The 22,944-nt window shown below is 43.8% G+C and overlaps 1 protein-coding gene across 1 annotated transcript in view; it reads left to right on the forward strand.

The window, feature by feature from the left end:
- The window catches only part of ccdc102a (coiled-coil domain containing 102A), a 65,439-nt gene that overhangs the window by 7,243 nt on the left and 35,252 nt on the right, over nt 1-22,944 (forward strand). The gene's annotated exons all lie outside the window — the stretch shown is intronic.

A 22,944-nucleotide genomic window follows, 5' to 3' on the forward strand; every position in this document is an offset into this window, starting at 1 on the left:
ACCATCTGAGGGAGACATTATCAAATCCCAGGGAGTTCAGTTTGCCAAAAAGTATCTCATGGTTTACTGTATCAAAAGCTTTCGACAGGTCAATAAATAAAGCGGCACAACATTGTTTCTTGTCTACAGCAGAGGCTATGTCATTTACCACAAGGGTTGTTGCAGTAATGGTACTGTGGCCAGCTCTGAAACCTGAATGAATTCAGGAGGAGGAATAAAATGCTAAAGCAAGCTGACAGTTTTGTAGCACTGTGGTATTAAGCATCTCTTTCCTTAGCAAATACCTGGCTTTGTGTTTTTTTTTTTTTTCACATGACCGATGGAATGTTTTTTTTTGTCCAAATTCCCTGCAGTCCAATGCTCTGCTGCTGGAGCATGGCTATCAAAATATCTTGCTGCCATTCCACTCACAAAGCCAAGGAATAGTGTGCAGTTTATTTTTTCAGTTTTTTTTCCTTTTGTCTGTTTAATCTGAGTGTGTGTGTGTTGGAAGTAAACAATAGCAGTAGGGGGTCTCTTTGAACCTATGCCTCAACATTCGTGGTAAGGTCATCTCACTACATACCGCCTTGCATTGCTGGTGGGTGATTTGCTGCTTTAAATAATAGGGCTAATTATTCAGTATCGGTAGAGGTTTTCTTCTGGACCCTGGGGTGAGCGATCATATTACATCACCATAGGCCTGTAAGTAGTCTGCCAGATGTGACCAGTGGATGAAGTGAATGAAGCCTAGCAGGGCCGTGTGGCTTTGGTAGGAAAGGCTGTGGCACCAAATTCTGGGCTGCTGGGTAAAAAAGCTGCCCACTTCCCTGAGTCCACAAGCCCCTAGAAAGCAAGATGGTGTGCAGGGAGCAGTGGGGAGGAGGACCAGGGCTTTTTTGCATTAAATGGACTCAAGCGTTTCTTGATAGACTAATGGACTCCAGATGGTGTAGGTTAAATGTGTGTACGTGTGTTTATACATCGGAGTGTGTGTGTGTGTGTGTGTGTGTGTGTGTGTGTGTGTGTGTGTGTGTGTGTGTGTGTGTGTGTGTGTGTGTGTGTGTGTGTGTGTGTGTGTGTGTGTGTGTGTGTGTGTGTGTGTGTGTATTGGGGGTGGGCATTTCAAGCAAAAAATACAATTCAATCACTGGGAACTATTCGACTGTTATTCTACATTCTTCTACCCCCCCCCACCCCGCACACGCACACATCATTCCTCTCAAATCTCACGTTTTATCCATAAGACTAATTACAAGCCCAAAATATCACTACGCAGAAGAGACTGTCGTGTTGGCGCTGTGCAGCTGACTATGTCTGTGTAGCAGTTACAGCTTACTAATCAATGATGCTTCAATATTCAGTGGGTCAGCACCTTCATTACTGAACAACTATGGGGTGAACATAGTCCTGTTTTACAAAACAGTGCACAAATGTAAGAATATGCATGCACATATTGTCTTTGTGTGTGTGTGTGTGTGTGTTTGTGTCTGGGGTGGGGGGATGGGGTGCGGGCAGCGGTGGGGCTGGCTCATACAATTTAGATCACTGACCTCATGGATTTCAGTTGTGTTAACTTGACAGGTATGACACACACACACACACAAAAAGAGAGAGAGAGAGAGAGAGAGAGATTCACGCTTTACCCGGCAGAGTTGGCTCTGCGCCTCGTTTTCGGCTGTAGTAATCTTCTCCTGTTTGTACACCACACGTTTTATCGGCACTTAGTAATAACACGTTTTTTTGTTCTGTTGTGTAATGGTGGTTGGCAAACAGCTTTTAGGTTCAGTCTGGGGATTTGCCCTGATCAGGAAATATTTGGCACCCATGCATGCACACATACACATAAACTACTGATAAAATAAGAGCTCATAAACGATGGAATGTGCTTTAAGTATCGTCCCATTTCACTGCTGAGGGTAGAGGAGAAAACCATAGGCACTGGCATCAGTTGAAAAGGCTCAAATGATGTAAAGGGGTGTTCTTGGAAGGGATTGATGCCTCTAGGTGCAGTCAATCGAAGGTTTAATTTCTCATCATAAGTCTTTTGGTCCTTTCAAGACTCCCACTCTCTGACACGCTTTCACGAGCAGATCAGATACACAATGACTGGATTCTCTTTTTCAAAATGTCCTCCCTCATTGAAAGATTGAGTGTTCATGAAATGTGAATTGATCATATTTTTCAAGGTCCCTTCAAAAATAGCGATCATTTTAGCAGACGTGGCCTACTTGGTCAGCCTCCCTGAAGTGGAAGTATTTTTCTTCTTGTTTAACTATGGGTGTGCCGCTGAAACCCTTCCCTCAGGGAGCGCGTATCATAACGTCTGATCCCTTGGGGTTTTTAGCCCCCTGTTGGCTTATTAGCAGACAGATTTAGGGGGCTTTAATGCTCAATTACCCTGGCCTTAAAGCTGCTGCTGATTGCTCATAATTCCAGCGTAACGGCTCCACAAACCCTGCCACTACTCCCCCACCTCCCTCTCATGGGGTCGACGGAAAGTCCCGCAGTCTTCACATTCAAAGAACTGGATCTTGAGTTAGGGCTGCTGGCAGGTAGCACACTCAGTACAGTTTAGTACAGCTCTGTACTATAATTAATTCCAAAATGGATAGGTCAGCTCATTGTTCAGATGAATGAAACGGGTCATGAAGACTCTGACATTTTTAACAGGCTCATCCCACTTTACAGCTGAAAAGGGCTAGCAGTAGTATTACGTTACTGAAATGCCTAGGCAAGCATGGCTTTGCCTAACATAATCATAAATCATTTTATTGAAGGAAACTTGGGCAGCCTTTTTTTTTCATTCAGCCATTTAGATATTAAGTACATTGTAGTGAGCCTGTTGCTTTTCAGACAGGCATCTGCAGTTGTGGTCAATTGTTTATATGGGGTCTTTATAAGCTTTCCACAGCCTACGTGCCATTTACAGTTTTGTGTATTTCTGCCTTACTGTTTGAGCATACAGCCAACATGGATCCAAGAGTGAGAGAGGTTTTGGAAGATGGATCTGTTGTTTTTAACAAGAAACACACAGTATGTAAATACAAGCAGCCCCCCCAATACATACACACTGAATACACAAGCAAGAGCACACCTTCTCGCCTGCTTGCCTGCTCAATTAATCAGCCTTGGCCTTTAAGGCACAAGTAATTAATGGCCCTCCAGTGCAATCATTGCCAACACTGAACAAAGGAAATTTGTGAAATTTGTGAAACAATCTGCGTAAATCACTGCCCTTAAAGGGAAAAACAACCTTTTGCTGGCATGTTTGCTTTTCTTGGTCTAGTGGTATATTATCCTATAGCTTGGATTTCCTTTTAAGATCTTTCCCTTCTGTCCCAATCTGTCACTGACTCGCACATAGAAAGTCTTCTAATAAAGGAAAGGTGTTTGTTTTGGGGTCTGATGCTGACATGTTGTAGAGAGGTGAAGGCGGACGAGGGCTGAGAGGAGCACACAGTGCTGTGCTGGAGTTGACTAATGGGAGTTGTGGTCTTGAGTTGGCACAGGAGTATATAGTGCAGTGGATGCCACCTATGTGCCCTATTGGGTTTGGCACTTGGTTCTGTGTTTCTCACCAGTGCGCTGTTGGCATTGGCGGTGGTAAGGTTTGTTATGTGATATCATCTCTGTTGTAGAGTGTGGGATCAAACTGTGTGTACTGTACGGACACTGTGTTTGGGTTAGAAGTGGAAAAGTGTACTGTGTGATGTTATCCTGTTGATGTGCTGGATTAGAGGGTGTAGATCCTGGAGTGTGTGCTCTTGTTAGTGTATTGCATACTACATTCTGTGATGTCATTGCTGTGTTGTGCCGGAGCGTGTGTGTGTGTTTTTGTGTGTGTGTGTGTGTGTGTGTGTGTGTGGGGGGGGGGGTGTTGGCCTGCAGGCGTGGGGTTTGTGTGATCTCATCAGTGTTGTTTCGTTGATCTGTGTTATGCCTAGTGCAGATTGAGGTGTAGTGTTGTGTGATGCTGACTGAAGCAGCTTGAGACTAGTCTGGTCTGACAGGCCCTTGTAGGGACGAGCTCCAGAAAGGTGCAGGAGGGAGAGGGAGCTGGGCTTCACCCTGTCAGTCTGGATCTGACTCAAACCCCTATCATTATAGAAGTGAGCAGAGGATAGAGATGGGTCAAGTTAGGAAGGCGCATAGACATAAGCTCTTAAAGAGTGTGTGTGGGTGTGGGTGTGGGTGGGTGTGTGTGTGTGTGTGGCATGGAGGCATCAGACTTTATTATTAGGTTACACTGTTTTTGGAAAAAAGGGAGAAGTGGTGAATTAAGACTGCGGTTCATGTGGTTTTTGAGGAAGGAAATAGACGAGAGCAGATTTGGGTGTAAAGCTTGTGCGCTGTATAGAACATTACGCCTTCGCTCTGAAGTTTTCACATCTGTCCTCCTCGTTCTGGCACCGTGTATGATTCCTTTTTTCCTCAAAATCTCCATTATGACATAGGCCTAACCACTCTAAAGGGTGATCTCACATAGTGGTAGAAAATAGAGGCATTCCCATATTTAAGTGGGAAGGATCCTTGTAAGCCAACAAGTATGATGTTGTGTGGGAACGTGCCCTCCCTGTGCATTTGGGATGAGCAACATACTGTTTGGGAGAGCATAGATTGCTTCTGAGACGCTTGTACCTAATGCTCTTAGCTGAAACTCATCACCAGACCTGTGTCTGTTGTGTCTGAGATAGTTAGTTAGATATCCCATCCCCCCTCAGGATACAAATTAACCTTCTGTCAAACTGCTCTGCACAACCAGTGACCAGATGGCCTTTACACCCCTGTGTGTGCATGTGTGTGCGTATGTGTGTGTCCTGTGGACCCCACTTGCCCTTGTTCTCCCTCCTAAGCTGTTTGTTAGTGTGATGAAGTGGTAAATGGACGGGAGCTTGTAGGGAGTGGCAGCATATCAGTAAAGCCTTCCTATCTGACCCCAGCATGATCTTATTCCACCCTCAAACTTCACCAATCCGTTCCATAAGCCCCCATGGGTAATATAAGGAGGTCTGTTTATGTGATGACTGCACAGTTTACTGCAGTGGGGTTAGACTTTAGCGTGATTTGTAGGTTGACTAAAACTCAAGGTTATTTGTAGCCTAAGAAACCTAAAGATGATTTGTAGGTTGCTTGAATCAGGATGATTTGCATTTTAAGGCTGCTTTAAGAGCATGTTATGTGTGCAACACTTTAGTAAGCTTTTTTTTTTTTTGTATCTTGACCTTTTCCCATTCTCATGTGATCACAGCAAACATTTTGGATGGACAACAATTATGACAGTTAGGCTTTTCTTTATTTAGTACAACATTTGCTTACTTTTGTGCAGTTTGAAATCATTTCTATTCCAGGCATAGTGCACTGCATAAATGCCTGGTCCTTTTCAGTGGCCTTTGCTGGTATACTGATTGCTTTGAGTGCAGAGCGCCCCCTTTCCTGTAAAACATTGTTCTTTTGGAGAGAATGAGAGGCAGTCAGACACTTCCCTCAGGGTACTCAGCCTCAGACGGAGCTCTGTCAGTTGTCTCGTCTGATACCCAGGGGCCGCCATTAAAACCACGCACCCTTGAGTGATCAGTAGTTGAAACTCCATACTTTTCACTCTGTCTTTCACCTTCACTCTTTTTGGCTGTGTCCCTCTGCCATTGACTAATCTGTGTTCCTGAATAAATTATGAGTATTTGATACTGCATTGCACTCTGGCTTTGGGTCAGGGTCCTTAGCAAAGTAGAATCCAAGGTCAGCTCGTTTTCACTGCTGAAGCCTCCCTACTCAATGTGTTTGTTCATTTTAGTGTATATGCATCGGACTACAATTAGGCATAAGAACTTCATAACTCGGATCTAATTCACTAGCAGTTTCAGATGTATTACTGTATCAGAGCATGGTAAATGCTCTAGATAGTTATTTTAATAACATAGAAATAATGTATGTTAAAATTGTGTAGAGGGTAGTTCACAGATTTGTTAAAATTATGAGTGTCATAATCACAAAGCAGGGCTGCAGCGGTATAGAAATGTCCTTGTTGCGGTATTCGAAGAACATGTCAAGTCATATTCACATTTATTTGAATGCAATATTTACATAGTTCATTTTTGTTTTCCAAACACTTATTAATGGTCAGTTGTCCAGAAGGTTACAGTGACGTGATGTGCTTGCTGTGTATGCTCAGTGCAGAGGTTTTGGAAGTTTACAATCGTTTTGTGGTTCTTGTGTGGAGAGGGGGGAAAAAACGTGTGTTCTGTGGATGTCATCCCTTTCAAAACTGATAGGAAAGAAATTGTCACCCCTACTCGCTGGATTTGGCTCCCTGCGACTTCTTCCTCATCCCCAAGATGAAGTTCAAGTTGAAGGGTCACTGTTTTGACACAATGGCACATTTCGGTTGTATCGCTACACAAGGTGACTACCTTGAAGGAGATGGCGGCCAATTTGAATTAGGCAAGGTTTTTGCTTATTATAGGCGCTGTCCCAGAACTTTTTGATCGCACCTTGTTATTCCTAATACCGTTTGCACCCCTTTACATTCATGGAAACACGCCAGCCGTCGACGGCTGTTACAGTGAAATATACAACTGCTGTCGCGGGCCGTTATGGGGTCTAGAGAGGAACCTCTGCAGACACAGAGGGAGAGTGGGGGCAGAGTTGAGTGAGGAGAGTGTGAGAGAAGACATGCAAACACTGACATGGCTTTATGGTAGAAACAGGTTATGTTACGCCACACCAAACTATGTCAATGTGAACAGTGTATCCTATATCTCGTTTGAAAATACATCGATATAGCTTGAAATGTTGATACTGTCCAGACCTAGAATATACAATTTTTTTTTTTTTACTTCAAGTTGTATTGTTTATGTGGTTATCAAGTTAAAGAGTACATAAATGTTTCATGGCTTGTTGATTTTGTGCTTGTTGTTGTCTTCGGTGTGTAGAGAATAATTTTGTATGACTTCTGTGCTTGTACTGTGTGTTTGTGTATGTGTTTGATGTGTAAGATGTAATGTATGCCGTAAACTGCGGCAGAAAGGTGTGAGGTGGGCACATTCCTCTGTCAGCTGAATTTAATTAGGCTTTGTCTATTTTCCTACCTTGTGAGCTTAAGCTAAGGTTCTGCTATAGTTCAGTAGGCACTGAAGCCTTTGATCTACTAATTGAAGTCCAATGCGTTTAATATGGCAGTGATTGCGGTTACAGAGACTTGAATCATTATTTGAATGTGTGTGTGTGTGTGTGGAAGAGAAAGAGGGAGAGGGGCGAGACAGAGCTAGAGAGACTTGGAGCCTTACATTTTTCTATGGCGCCAGCTCATTCTTGACATGTGTTGACAGATCACATCACTCCTGGATTTCATGTGTGTAGTGCATGGGTGGGTCAAAATAAATGAACGCATGTGTGCTTTATGAGTTTGTTGGTCGAGTATGGCAAATAGGAAAAACTGTGTTTGTGTGTGCGTCCGTGTCCGAGTCATAGGTAAGGAATGCACTGTGTAGTCGGGTCACCTGACACCTGAGCTGGAGGAGGAGGTCTCTCTGGAGTCCCTGAAGTGGCGAAGAAAATAAGTGACACTGATTTACAGCCAGCCAGTAGGACTCAGACAAGTGAGCCCCACAGATCACTGGGTCTGTCTGTCCTGGAATAACAGGGAATAATAGCACGTTGCTATGGTGATGTTGGCACAGTCCCAGAATATTCCCATTCTCTACAAAGCTGAGCTAAGCCATACCTTGTCCTTGTTAAAATCACGTACAGCATCTAGAAGGCTGAAGGCACCCAGAACCCTTTTGGAAAATCTTGGAATCCTTTAAGTAACAAGCTGAGACCTCTTTCAGATGGAGGGGTCAGGAGTTTGAAATAATTATCTATAGCCAGATACAAACTTCCCCGGAAACACAATTCTGTTGCATTTGATTTAAACACAGATGTGCTTTTGTACGGGAAGAACTAAGCTTTCCAGCAAGGCTTCGATTGACTGTTTCCTTAGTCAGTGACATGTCAAGCCCCCTTTTTTTTCTGCTGACCTTGGCTGTAGCCAAAAAGCCCTCGTTCCCAGGCTGGCCATGATCCCTGATCTGACCCTGGGACAACTATCTCTTCTGTGAGGGAGTGGAGCTAGGGGGCTGTGCATGACGGTTCCAGGGAACCTCTACTTCTTTCCTGTTCAAGTTCAAAGTCTCCAGGAGTTCACAGCCTTGGTGACGTGCCTTCTAGGGGTGTGGATGTCAAGACCCTGCTTCAGAGATTAGGGTTTGATGAATATTTGCGTGCAAAGTCCTGTTTACAGAGTATCTCAAGTGTTTAAATCCAGTTCTCAGAGTCCTTTTGATGTTTCGCAAAGCTCTGGCTGGCCCTGTTTCAAAGCTGACTGTTAAATTGAATCCATTTCATCCAAGACAGGGTAGACAGAGAGAGGGAGACTGGAGGGCTGTGTAGTCTTACATTTTAAATCGGTTGTTGTCTGGTTTGGCTCCATGACCTTAGGGTTCTCTGTCTCCCTCTCCCACTGCTGCCTGAACTCCTTCCCACTTCTCCCGTCTCCCTTCCCTTTCCCTCCCACCCCTTTATTCCTCTGTGTCCCTTCCTGATTCCCCCCTTCCCCCTTTCAAAGACGCCAACAGGATTTCCCAGTCACAGGCTATATTTTATGACCTAAAGTTTCTGCATGTCCCTCTGCCTCAGTCACGCCCCCCCCCCCCCCCCCTTTCCCACTCTCTCTTTCTTTCTATCTCTGCACATCTTATGATGGTTTATAGATTCACCCAGCCAGGTGCTCTGGCCCCAATCTCCTCTCATGAAGTGTTCTTCCTGAAAAGACCCCTGTGATTCTCAGATGGCCAAAGCCTCACAGCGAGAGGCACATTCACACGCGTTCAGCAGCGGCGTTCTGGGGAACAGATACTACACCAAGGCCAGCCCTCTGGTCAATGTCCAGCAATGAGGAGGCTTTTTACAGGGTTTACAATCCAACCCTTCCTCTTCCCCAGGAGAACCATTCAAATCTTAGCAGGGTTTTAGCATGCCCTCTAAAACCTCAGAAGAACACTGAATGGCAACATGTCTCCGCTTTCACTAGTCCTTGCTCGTAATCATTTGAAAATGAAGTGAAGTTGAAGTACTACAAAATGGTCTGTAGGCTTAGAAGGTTTGGTGGGTTTTTTTTTTGTCAGAGCTGGACCTTGACATTTTCAAATTCTTATAGATTAAGTGCACATTGAATGGTCCAGTGTTTGTTTGGGAGGACATTAGATCTGAGCAGTTTTGCTCAGGGTGTGCCCACATCAGGCTCTCTGACCGGGAACTGACAGCTGAACTAACAGAGGTGGCAGATGGAAACAACTGGGGTTAGAGTTCATTAGAACAGCTGACTTCCAACCAGACACCTGTCTTTGCCAGTGCCCAATGTAACATTTTTCCCCCACGGACCCCCTGCCCCAGTAGATCAGACGTTTACTGGCTCCTTGTTTATTATTCTGGCCTGGAAAAAAAAAAGAGAGAGAAAAGAAACGTTGCCATAAAACTGTTAATTTATTAATCATATATTCATTGTAATGATTCATCCAAACAACAAAGAACAGATTAATTTTCTTCTTATAACATTTTAATATTTTTTTTTAAATATGTTTCTAATATTTTGATATATTTACTTCATTTAAGACTGTGGGTCTTTCACGGCAAGCCACTTCTGTCTGCCTCCTTTTCACTACTGGCATGAAAACATGTATAAGATTAAAAGACCATTAGTGTCTACATCAACACAGATAGTTTTTCACTTGTTACGTCTAAATGTTTACCCCTGTAGATCTTCTTTTAAGCACTCAAACTTTTGAACTAGCTGATCTACACTTCCTTTGACTTTTTAGAACTGTTGGCTGAGGTGAAACTTTTACTAGGTGAAAATAGGCCTGCTGACAGCAAGAAAAAACTTGTCAGGGAATCAAGGGTTGGCTTCAGCCTGTAAGCATCACAGGTGAACTGACTTGTGACTGTGATTGGTGGAAACCCTGGCCCGAACGTCCTAGCAACTGACCAATCACCTTGCCCTGATTTTATCCTCCCTGCAACAGCTATCTAGTTTACAGCCCTTTACTTAGTTTATAAAATCTAGTTTGCATAAAGCTTTCTGACTACTTTATTCTGACTAGATTAGATCTATTCTGACTAGACTACTCTATTTCTATTTCTGACTATTTTCTATTGAAGTGTTCCATACATTTTGTTCTAAATCAGCTCACATATTATTTATTGAATCCTTGACATCCTCTTCATATCCAGATATTTTCTTGTCAGTGACGGCTTATCCAAAAGTGACTTTTGTAGTCCATCCCCCTTGACTTTTTGCACCATACAAGTTGAACAATTACTGATGGAGGTTTTAGAGCCTTCCATGGGGTGATGTGTGGATGCATTGATATGGTAAGTATGGCAATGACTAAACCGCTCAGTCTTGCCTTACAATGCCCACAGCCCCAGGGTACAGAACAGATGCCTGGTTGCCATTATATTTTTACCCACAGCAGTGAAACTGTTTTATTGGCCTGCAAATCTGCTGTGGATGTAGAGAGAGGTGAGTTGGCCAGTCGTGTGGGAGGGTGAGGCACAGTTTGAGAGGACATTGAATACAGAATGGTCTTTGCAGAGATAGTGAAGTCGGGGTAATGATGGTGTAGAGCAGATTAACTGACAGGTGAATGATGACTGTTCTGTCACCATTTTTACGTGATGGTCGAACCGTAATTTTGAACAGCCAAATCCGATTCTACTGACCAAATTCTGAATCGTGTACAGCCTGTGTGTGTGTATGTGTGTGTCTGAGAGAAATACACTACATTAGTACAGTGTAAGCCAATATTGTCCACCAATAAACGGCTTTTCTGCTGAGTTCTGATGTTCACACACATGCACTCACTTCATACATGCACTCACTTCACATTCTCCAGTCACCTGTGCTTTGTGAAAGCAGATCCACCCCATTGTATTTCAGATACAGCCTTGAGAGCGCTTTTCAGCTGGAGGGTATGAAGCCATGACCCCTATTTTACCAGGGCCTGCATTAGCGTGGGCAGGAGCTGAAGCCTGGCTCTATTAGTGATGGCACATACTTCCAGTGATGGAAATACTTCTCACAAGCTTCAGAGACAGCTTCCGTCGTCTTCTTACTCAGCCTTCAGCGGGGGGGAAAGAGATGAGGAGAGCGTGTGTGCGGGCATACTCATTGCATACAAACGAGAAGGCCGTTTCTTCCCTCATCTCAGAAGTTGGAGGCTGAGGGGTAATGGGCTATGAAAGGGAGATTTTAATTACAGACCTTGAGATTCATCGAAAATGAGAAATTCGTTTTTCACATGGGTTGCATGGATATGAGGCTGTTATTTTCTGTGTGATTATCCCAGCATGTGCTCATGGATTTTTTTTCTGTGTCGACAGTGAGAGAGAGAATGATCTTCGTTCTACCTTCTTTGGAGTGGATTGTATGTAAGGCATTTTCTACTAAAGGGATTTTCCAACTCTGCCTCTCTCTTGGTTTCTACTTATTAATTCTCTTTGCTTCCATTGTCTCTCTTTGGTTAAAAGCCTAGTCCATTTGCTGGTTCTGATTAATGGGTCACGTAATGGTAGCTGGTCCCTTCATTAGTCTGTTTGTGAGAGTGTCTGTGTGTGCTAGATGACCCGACACTTCCTCTTTTTGGTCCTCAGAGTAAATGAGGCTTGTTTGGCATCACAATAAACACGCCACAAAACATCCTGTTCCAGCCTGGCACAGTGGCTCCTTTGTCTTCTCTGAAGTCTGTCTTGCGCAGTTGGTTTCTTTTACTCTGGCGTCACACTTTCTTGTTGATGCACATACAATTCTTACAAACACACTATCTTTTGCTGTCTTCCCATAGATAATAAGTGTCAATGGTTTGTGTGGATAGTTTAGCCTAATCCAAGACCAATTTCTTACCCTCCTCTTCTGCACAAGACAGCACGTTGTTTTCACACATGGGCTACACCCTGTGCTTTCACACATGGCTGTCCTCTTTTTGCTCTTTATATTGTGCTCCTCTCTATCTGTGTTCTTTAACTTTTACTTAGACATCTCTTGTTGTCTAGACATCTCGTGAATCTGTTTCCATTTGTCAAACTTAGTACCAGTCAGACAGAGAGACCAGAGGGGTAAGTTTTCGAATGAAAAGGGAAGGAAGCAGGGCCTCGAGAGAAAGCTGTTGCTGTCTGACCCTTTGGGTTGTAAATTAGGCCTGTGGGTTAAAGCTGCAGTGGGGGAACCCCTCTCTAAAGAACTACCTCATTTCTCTGCCATCTGCTGCTCGTGCTAAAGTCTGCCCTGGTTCTTCCATCTCTCCTCCTTCTGCTCCTCCTCCTCCTCCTCCAGGACCATGCTCTCAGACATGGCTGACATTCCCTGCTGTCCATCTGTAGTGAGGACTCGTACATCTTGGCATTTTTTCTGTGATCACTCTACACCATTTTTACCTCCCAGTGTGCCACACACAACAATCTATTCAAATGTACTTTGTATTTAACCTTGTTTGTTTGTTTGTGTTTGTTTGTTTATTATTTATTTATTTGTTTTCTTATCAGCGCATTTAGGCTAACAATGCATAATACTTGGGTTACCTAATGCCCGTTAACAGTGTTTTCTTTGCCTTTGAAAATCAAGTACTTTATGCAATACCATGCCTGTGCCCTGGACATTTTCCAGTTGGCATTCAGTAGGATGTAGCCTACCCCTAAAGATGTAATTAGCGAAATAATGACCGCCGACCAATTCATGTCGCATGTCAGCTACTTGATGTTAATGCTCTCTGAGGTGTTATAATAATTTATATTGACAATCTGTTGCCACTGCTCCCCCATGTAATCACTGAACAAATCACGTTTCAGGCTGACTCCGCAGTAAAGAAATTGAGGGACCATGTACCACTAACGCACGCATATCCAAAGTAAAGACAGGCAATTTATTTCTGTGCGGTAACCTTCAATCTTCCTGCTGTGTCAGACTCTTGCTCTTGAGACTATTTTTGTCCTCTTTGATCTCTGAGTGATGACATGGAAGGCATCAATGCTTAGGCCTGCGGATGACTCTTATTTCAACTCTCCTCAGTTTCCATTCTTAGCTTTTCTGTCCTACAGGCATTAGTGCCCTTATGCATGCAGGGAGATTATTATCATTAGCACTAGCACTGGTAATGAGCTGCCGACCAGTTTAAATATTCATGTCACAGTGCCTGGAGGATGACATTGCACTGCAGGTTCTCCCCTCCCAAATGTCGCCACCTGCTGTCAGTCAGGTTGTGGCCTCGCAGGCATTTCTGCAGGCTTTTGCCACTTATGAGCCAAACACAGGGCTAATCACTATTCTCAGGTTTCACTTTTTTCACTTGACAATTGTGCTGGGTTGACAGGCTTTGGTAGTGAGACTGAAACAGTTGCTAGGTGTGCAAATGAGGACCATCCCACATCTAACCTCATTCTTCACAGTTGTGCTGTCGAAGGTAGGCTGCTTTACTTAAAAAAACAGGCATGATCTTTACCACAATTCCATGTCAGATTGTGTGACCTCATTTTTAAGGCTGCAGAATCCCAGTTTAATTTGGTTGAGATAATAAGACTGACTTCCTTAGCATGCTTAGAGCTGGCTTAACAAAATGTCGGAGACACTTACTGGGTTTCACTAAGCAGACATCTCCCTTAGACTGAATAGGGAATTCTGCAGACAATGTCATCCACCTCAGGAAACGGGACATCCTGTTCTCATTCTCTCTACTTTTCCGTCTGTCTCATTCATTCTCCTTTTTGTCTCCAACATAAATCTGGCATTTTGTCACTTTTTGTTACTACAGTGCTGTCTTGCCCTCTCCACCTCTACCCACCCGCTCGCTGCTCATCCAGTTGTACGGCATGCTCCGTTTTCTCTCCTCTCTCCCCTCTCCACCTCACCTCAAGGTCCTATGGGGTTTGCCCAACAGCCCCTGCTGCTCCAGAAAAGCAGAGGCACAACAGGGTTTTTTTACTCTCCCGCAAACTGCTGGAAAAAGAGCACACAGCAGAGGCATTGTTCAGCGTACCCTTCCCAGTATTAGGGCTGTAAGTGCTGCCGTGCATTTGTAGTCACAGATAGTGATATCGATCAACATCGAACCCCTGCCCACACCTGCCAAGAGAGGCTGTGCCTCCATTGATCGAGCCATCTGACTGCCTCTGTGCCACAAGGAAAAGAAAAAAGAAGCTGTAGATCTGAAAATGTTTTTAAACCTTGTTTACATGACCATATGGTGTGTTTTATATGATACACAAGATATCATGAGCAAACCAGTCAACATCATGGGTGGATATTTCCACCTTTGAACTGCAGTGTACCAATGTCAGTCTCTAAACCAATCCTGTCAACTTACCTAGTTCATTTTTATATGTCATCATGGACAGACGTGGCTAGTTCTGCATTTTTGGGACTAGATGTCATTGCGGCTTTGCATTTGACGCAAGTATGGTGTAAGTTCCACCAGTTGTATCCTTCTGTTTTTCCATCTTTACATAGGCCTTTAGTGTTCAAACCACATAAATATCCCAAACCCAGCTACACACATTATTTTTATCATTTTATTTATTTATTTTTTAAGTTCCTCAAGTTACATCTTCCTCATCTTATGGTGCCTCCTGGCCTTTTCCCAGAACCTTGTGGGCCCTCTAAGCTTCATCCAGGAAGCTACCTTTGACCAAGCCGTCTTTTTGAAGCCTATACTAGTGGCTACCCAGCACCCCTCTTAAATGTACCAGTGAACCTTGACCCTTAGCTGGCCTCACAAACTGACCAGTCCTTGACCTTAGTTGAGGCCTCTCATCTGGACGCATCCCTCCCGCAGTGTCCAGTGTGCAATGCATGTGTTAACCCTTAGTCAGCACTCCTGGGGTAGTTCCCGTTGGCTGTTATGAGTAGTGTGATGCTCAGTGAACCAGCTGCTCAGTGTTTAAAATCTTTTCCACTCCAGTGTGTTCCACACCATTCTTCTCTTCAAGGAAACGTTCACAAGCAAATCAAAGCCCAAAGGGATGGTCCTTGTGTTTTTCTGGTTGTCTGAAACACTGGAACTGGCCGGCCAGACTAAACATTTTCACCGTCTTAAATTGGGCGATAATAATTGTGTATGACACAGTGTGGTACAAGGGCCATCTCTGGTGAAGGAGGTTTCCTTTGGCCTGTATATTTTCCCCCTCAGCTTGAAGCTTGAAGAATATTGTGTGTAAAGCTATTATAACTGGGGGATTGTGAAATATGTTCTCAGTGGGGCAGGTATAAGGTGGAATAGCATGGAGAGCAGTACAGCAACAAACCTTCTCAACATTCATGAGACATGAGGTGCTGTCTGCTTGGCTGTGTTGATAGTTGATAGTCTGTCGCTTTTTTCTATGTAGGTTTCCTTTTTGACTTTGTCCCCATTTGGCAGATCTGTTCGTTTTTCTCTCCAGTTGCACCTCACAAGGTCACCAACAGTTTCAGAGAAAATTAGTTTAGCTACAGTGCTCAACAAAAAGCAGGCTTAAGACTTGCAAACTTCTTTTTTTGACACATAAAAAGTAGGCTTGTTGCACCACAATCATCATCCTGAAAGCAATGATAAAAGCATGTGGTTTGCACTATCATTTTTAGCATCTCCATCTCCTCAGACTCAGATACAGGTGTTAAACCTCTACATCCGTCTGTACTGTCCCTACGTCTGTGACTTTACTTATGCTGTCCCTCACTTCTTTCAATTTAGTTTTTTGCAGTGTAGTGCAAGCTGATCCTTTTGTGTGTGGTAGATATAGGCCGGAAATAGCTACTGTCTTTTTTTTTTGTGTGTTAGCTTTATTCGTTTTATAATGAAGGGTTTCAGCTTTTGCCTTGCCTGACCCAAAGTGAAGATGAAAAGACAGATGGCAATCTTGGGGCAGTCTTTGAAGTCTGTGTGGACTACCTCTTTTAACAGTGTCACCAGCCCAAATATGTCTCATTCTTTCTGGGAGAAGTTAATTATCAGACAGAATTCACATGTTCAGACTGAACGCATACCACACGCTGCTGCTGGGGCCTGTGAATGACATCATCATGTCCCAGAATTCCTTCACGTCTCCCAGTGTTCCTGTAACCCCCTTTCTTCCCAGCTGCTGCACATCTTGCACAGGTCATGTGCATGTAAAATGCAATTTCAAATGCAATGTCATTTTTTATCAGTCATCTACCTCACAGCTAAGTCTATTTCTCTTACAGTTTACTACCATTCTTTCACCAGCCACTTCAGTTAACTGCCTGACAAGCCATTACTGAATGTTCTAGTAAGAGTTAGGGCATGCAAAATTGAACAAACCTCGATAACCTTGGTTTACAGCGAAACCTAGATTTTGGGGTTCTCGGTAACACAGCTTGGTTTACAGCGAAACCTAGACTTTGAGGTCTAGTGGTGTGTGTGAATATGTTTGCTTTTGTGTATGAGCGGATGTCCCTCTACCTGTGGAGGGAACACACTCGTCATCTGTTTGTGGCAGGCATATTTCAGGCCATTTCTGAATGCTTCAGTGTAGTTGTGTAGTTCTCATGATAATCATGTTACCGTCACAGAGATGAAATAGTTAGACAGTTGAAAAGAGATTACTGGAAGGAGAGCTTGTGCCAGGCATAACCAGTCTCCATGGGGTCTCTGGGGAGCAAGTCTCTTTATTTATAGCAGCATTTAAGTCTTGGGTCAGTGATCTGCGATACCGCTGTCTCAAAACTGACAGCATACGAGAGCCAAGCTCAATACAGTTCCTCGTTTCTGCACGGCTGGCTCGCCTCTGGTTTGTGGTTTGGTGCATAGTTTACTGTGTCGATTTATTTCTGTCACTTTTGTCCTCTGCCTCTTCACACAGCTCACCTCACTTACGCTCCTCTTTAACCACTGTGGGTCACTTCCTCTCTGCCCCAGATTCAGCAGGGCCCACATGAACTGGTGCTGCTGTTGTCTGTGGCCTATCATACTGTGTCTGCTGCACTCTATCTGTCTACCGGTGTGTTTTGCCATCAGGAATAATGAGTTGCGGCAAGACTGTTACTTGTTGTATTGTGTGTGTCACCATGTCGATGTGTGTGCATGCGTAGATGTGTGAGGTATCTACGAGAGCAAAGCCAAACAGAGCCATTGAAGCATCAGTGGAAACTAGGTAGGTTGAGTTAATGATCAGGCTAGGCTTTGCAGAATGAAGAAGAGATAGTCCAGCACTGAGGAAATGGAAGTCCAACACAATGACATGTTGCAACAGCTTTATGGGCACAGCACACACGCTGCACCGGGTTCACCTTTTACACGCTTTAAAGCAGCAATAAGGAGTTCTGTTCCAAAACTAGCAAGCTAACTACCTAATAGGCATGTACAAACCTTGCAAACACAGACAACAGCCCAGTTGACACTGATAGAATCTTGCCAACAGAAATACATAGGGCAAATCCTGGATGGCAAGTGGGAAAGACACAGGTGTTTATCTGTCCTTCACATGACCATATGCTATAAAAATTTGAGGATTGTACCAAAACTAGTTGCCTATAAAACCATACCTCAACAATTGTCAAATTGTTGCATAGTGTTACTTTAACTGTCAAAGTCAAATTTATTTATAAATCACATTTAAAAACAACCTCACGTTGACCAAAGTGCTGTGTCTTCGTGTGTTTGTCCCGAGTGCAAACTCTGCAGAGACTTGCATCAGACATGAGACTGTTGCGTATGAGAAGGGCCTGCGGTCATGTCAGCCGTTCACGAGTCTACTCCACACATCCTCCTCTCTGTCTGGTGTCCTGACCTCAAGCTCAGTTTAGAGAAGATTTTTCAGTGTGCTACTTTGCGCCTACCTGTTATGTTTTTTTTTTTTGTTTTTTTTGCGCTTTGGTAAATGACTGTCAAAGCAGACAGCAGAGCTGTGCTTTTTATGTGGGCTCTCAGAAACCTTTACTTCAAAGGAGCATATTTCCGTATGTTTATTTTCTCTTTTTCGTCGAAGGGAGACGAGGCGCAACTCTAAGATCATGAGCAGAAAGGTGAACCAGCACAGGGTCATTGCCAGGTGATTGTTCATAAACCATTCGCCTACTCTTTATCTTACGATGGTTGGGAAGAAAAGAGGTGTCACTGTCAACATGTAGACCTGGTTCTATTTCATACAATGTTCTATTGAAAAGGCAGAACAAACGCACACATAAACATGCTCCTCTTGGCCATCATGCAAACATGAACATTTCCTTTGGCTGGTGCATACAGAGGCATTTCTCAAAAATGTTGTGTCCACTTTTGCACCCTGTCTAAGTATATTCTCTTGGCTACATGCCGACACTCCCTCTTCCTCTTGAGCTTATCTTCCTCTGTAATACCCATCGAAAATAACCAGGGTTTTCTTTCCTCGTAACCCTCCTAATGCTCTACTGCTGTTGATGTAGGTCAGATTACATGGCTAATAGGAACCACAAGTCACTCTCTACTTCTCTCCGTAGCCCATTGCCCTGTTACTTCTGTTTGTCTTCCCTTTACAACTGCTCAAGTTGAGTAAATGGTTATTTTCTCTTCAGCTTTGCCTCCCATGTCTGGTTACCGTCTGCTTGCTGTTTATCTTTTTTTCTCTCGTCCAGTCACATTTATGCCCATTGTAGGGGGAATTGTGGAACAGACCTGTCTGTTAATGTATCAAGTAGAAAACACGGGATGGATGTCACATTTTTATTCCCACTCAGTCTTCCATAATGGTAAAGTCACAGGTGTGGTGTAGTCCCACCTGACTGTATTTAACAGGATGCCACAGAGCACGAACCCCCAGCAGACGTGTAAAACATGCAAGGCCTCATGTCCGTTAACCTAGCTATGAACTATCCTAGCTATCTTCAGCTGAGGGAACCATCTTAACAGTTGCCAGTTGCTAGGGTGTGTTAATATGGACTAATAAGCTGCTAAGTTATTTTTTTTTTAATTATTTGGGGGCACACAGTAAAGCTGCACAGGCACCTTGAGGGTTTCTACCTTTTCCTTTTATAATTGTATACGTTTAATTGAGGAGACTGTACCATTAGCTAGATAGCTAGCTATTATTTCATGCACATGGAACTCTGCCTGAAAATAACAGAGATAGAAGTGCAAACTTCTGTAAGATGCATGATTATAATGATAATTGTTACGGTCTGTGGTTGTTCAGTTAATGATTTTTTTTATATAATTACTTTCTCGAATATATCTTCCTTTCTACATGAAAATTGTCCTTTTTATTTGGCCTAGGCTAATTAGGCATCCAAAATCTGAAGAATACCTGACTGAAGGGCTACCAGGGATTTAGTGTCAGACGTTTTGTATCAGCGTGTCTTTTTTGTGTGTGTGTGTTGTGTGTGTTTCCATCTTTGTGAGACATCCTGTCTGTGGTGTTCACAGCTACTCTCTGGGCTGACAGCCGGTTGTCATCACTTAGCTGCTGATCTCCAGATGTGTCTCAGACACGAGACGGGCCTCCTTTATCCTCTCTGCTCCTCTCCTCTCCTCTGCTCTCCTCTCCTCTCCTCTGCTCACCAGAGATTTTCTCTGCTACAGATCTGTCCCCCTGAAAGGTTTCTGAGGCCCCCAGATTACCTTACTGAGAGTTGGCCCTCTCCAGAGAGCCGTGGGATCTCTAGAGCTGCTTTAGACACAGGCTTTTCCTCATTGGAATTAGAGGAAGGAACACTGCTAACTGAAGGGGTCACCAGGTCATCTGAACTATGAGGTCATCTCTCAGTGCTGATCAGGAACTCCAGATGTAGGTCATGTCCCCCATCGGGAGGGGGCTTTCAATGGGATATGGACTGGGTTTGGTGTTTTGGCATCATGGTGCATATTTAATGCTAAACATCTGCCTGATTCAGAGATTGGGTGTCACTTTTTGAAGGTCATAACTTTTCTGTCATTTCTCTTTGTGAGGGAAATCATCACACATCCCCAGTGTTTACAGAGATCCCGTTCCTCTCCATCCAGTTTACAAGTATATGGATGGAGGTTTTATTGCCGTGTCTCTTATACGTCTTTACCTACCCTCCTTCTGGGTGCCACTAATAGGCCAGGCTGCAGCTCCTTTAAGCCACAGCTCTTTTGGCTTCTCTTAAACCAGTGGTTCTCAACTGCTCTGGCTTTTATTACTTTTATCCCTGAATTCAAAACACATTAGCCCGAGGCTGACTTCAAATAGATTTAGAATAGATTTTAAACCACACTGTCCAGAAATCTGAGGACTATCTGCTTCACCTTTTGCCCAACTTAATGATTCAGATGATTGCTTTTCATCAAATGAGCTTGTTATACAAACATACATGTTGGTTTGATTCCCACACACAAAACTGCAAATGAAATAGCTAAAACATTGCAACTACAGTAATTAGCTAATCGTTTTCTTTTTCCAACAGAATTAAGAATTCTAACACACAGATTCAACTAGCCCACTAGTGGCCCTGCTCGTGTTACAACGCTACTTCAGCTGGCAGTTGGACCCCACAGTTGAGAAACACTGTCCTAGACTGGACCCCAGTTGCCTTTGTGTAGAGAAAATTAAATGGGAGGACTTGAAACAGATCTTAACTCCCAAGTGAGATGTTTTCAGAATGGGGCTTTATTCGGTCGGCACAGTCCAGACGTGGTGTTTGGACAAGACACTCCCATAAAGAGCTTCTGACACCGATCCACGTCAGCAGTCGGGGCTGAGTTGAGGTGCATTTTTGGCGGCCATTGTCAAAGTTGTAAATATGAGGAGATATGAAGAAATATAGTGTTTTTTTTTTTTGTCACCCCTTCTGTTTGGATGCAGATTTGCCAAATATCCCTGTTCTGTGTCTGGATGACAGCTAGTAAGAAGGGAGAGAGAGAGATAGAGACCACGAAAGAAAATAAGAGTGGTTTATGGAGGGGAGTGTGTTTTCTTTGTGTGCTTTTAGCCTCGTTGCAATGCGCATGAGGCTGCCCACAGGTTTCCTGTTTTCAGCCACCATTTACCTCCCCACATTGCAGAGTGGGGGGAGTCTTGGTCTCCAGTGGAAAACAAGTTTGTTGTTCTCATACGACACATGTTGCTGTGTCTGTAATCAAGGCTGTCACAGGCCTGTTTGTTTGTGTCCGATATTTGTTTGTTTTTGTATTGTCCCCTGGCAAGAGCAAACTTCTCTCGTGTGCTGTTCCCTTGAAGCCGGAGAGAAATCAATCCTCTCCCATGGACTGTGTTAGAGAGAGAGAGAGAGACTTTGTGTTGAGTCTAAGGTATTAGGGTATTGTCCTTAAAGAGTACTGCTATGCAGCATCCATATTTTTACACACAAGAACTCACAGATGCGCTGTGCTCAATGCTTGGGAGTAACTCCGTGGTAACTGTCTCATTCTGCCTCTCCCGGTGAGCCACTTTGTCTCTCCAGTGGTCGTGTTTGTTGCTTCTCCCTCTCTAAACACATCCTCTTGTGCCTGGAGTGAAAGCTCTGCCTCCACAAAACTCATTTGAACTGTTGCCAGGGTGATGCTTTATTAACTGGACTTTTTTTTTGTATGCTCTGAGCTTTCTCGCGGGTTGCCATGGTGCCGTGTGTGTGTGTGTGCGCGCTTTGTGTCTGTGCTCGTGTGTGTGCTTCCCATATGGCTGTCTGACAGGAGTGTGCCTCTCATCCCTGGCCAGGTCCTGGAAAGGGAGGTAGTCTGTCTCTCACCTGTGCGGTTACAGACAGCCCTGTCTGCCTGAATGACTGTGGAGCAGAGAATTCTGCTGAGAAATGTTTGGACCAGCCCACGGCCGGGTTTCCCAATAACAATGAATCTTACCGTGTTCTAGAAGAATGATTCTACGAATGTTTGTTATTTGTTACATGCACGCTACGATAAATGTGCGTGACCTCCTCTTAAGTAGTACTGACCGGATGCTGTACATGTAAACAGTGCTGAAATATCACCCAATTTGGTGATATCAGGTCACCCCTCAGCTGCCCTTTGTCAACATATTACCTGGCAATATGTCAACATATTAGGCCTACTCAAGATGTCCAACATACCGTACATCCTTGACTATAAACCACACTGTATATAAACCACATTACAGTATTTTATGTAATTTTACAAAACAAACCCGTGTATTGACCACACCCTTCTATGAACTATACTTTATTCAGCGTTATGTCATCGCGTCATGTGAAAATGCCATGGAGCTGTGGCTGGAGCGCTACTAGCCATTTAAAAGTTGTATGAAGTAGGAATGGGCATTTCAAGCATAAAGAGCACACACACACACAATTATAGGCTACCTCATCCCCACTCACTGTGAGAACCATTTATTTAGTGATTATTTAGTGTTATGGTGTCATGTGGGAATGTACACTAAACATTTAAGTCAAATCATTAATCATTCCCCTGGCGACATGGTAGGCTACCATAACTGACAGTCGTCTGACATGCTTGCAGTGTGTCTCGCAATCATTGAATTCACGTGTTTGGAAAGGGCAAGGGGAGGGGGGACTTCTCCCCCTTCATTTTCTACATTTATATCAGAGGAAGCCCTTGCTCTGTTGGTGTCCCATTACTTGTCTTACTTCTCCGCAAGTGGTCGTGATCACTTTGAACCCAAAACTGTCTTTTATTGGTGAGCTGATTTTGAGAAACCTTGCTTCAGGCTATGCAGCAAACAGTAACAGCAATTTCCCTGTAAGTCCTGCTGGTGACCCCAGTCAGAAGCCCCCTAGCCGTCTATGAATACTCAGAGACATGAAAATCTACGAAGGTGTTCAAGTACTACTTCGTGTTACAATTGTAAGGTGACTTCGTTAGAGGGATTCTAGGACCTACATAGGCTTACGACGCTTTTGGGAAACCCGACCCAGATCCCATGCAGCCTGGCTCCCTCGCCGTTTCTTTTTTTTTTACGGCCCTCAGAGCAGTTACAGTGTGCTGCATCTTTTTTAGATTTGGCTTGTTATAGTTTTGG

Source organism: Clupea harengus, chromosome 6, assembly GCF_900700415.2.
Source record: "Clupea harengus chromosome 6, Ch_v2.0.2, whole genome shotgun sequence".
NCBI classification, from domain to species: Eukaryota; Metazoa; Chordata; class Actinopteri; order Clupeiformes; family Clupeidae; genus Clupea; species Clupea harengus.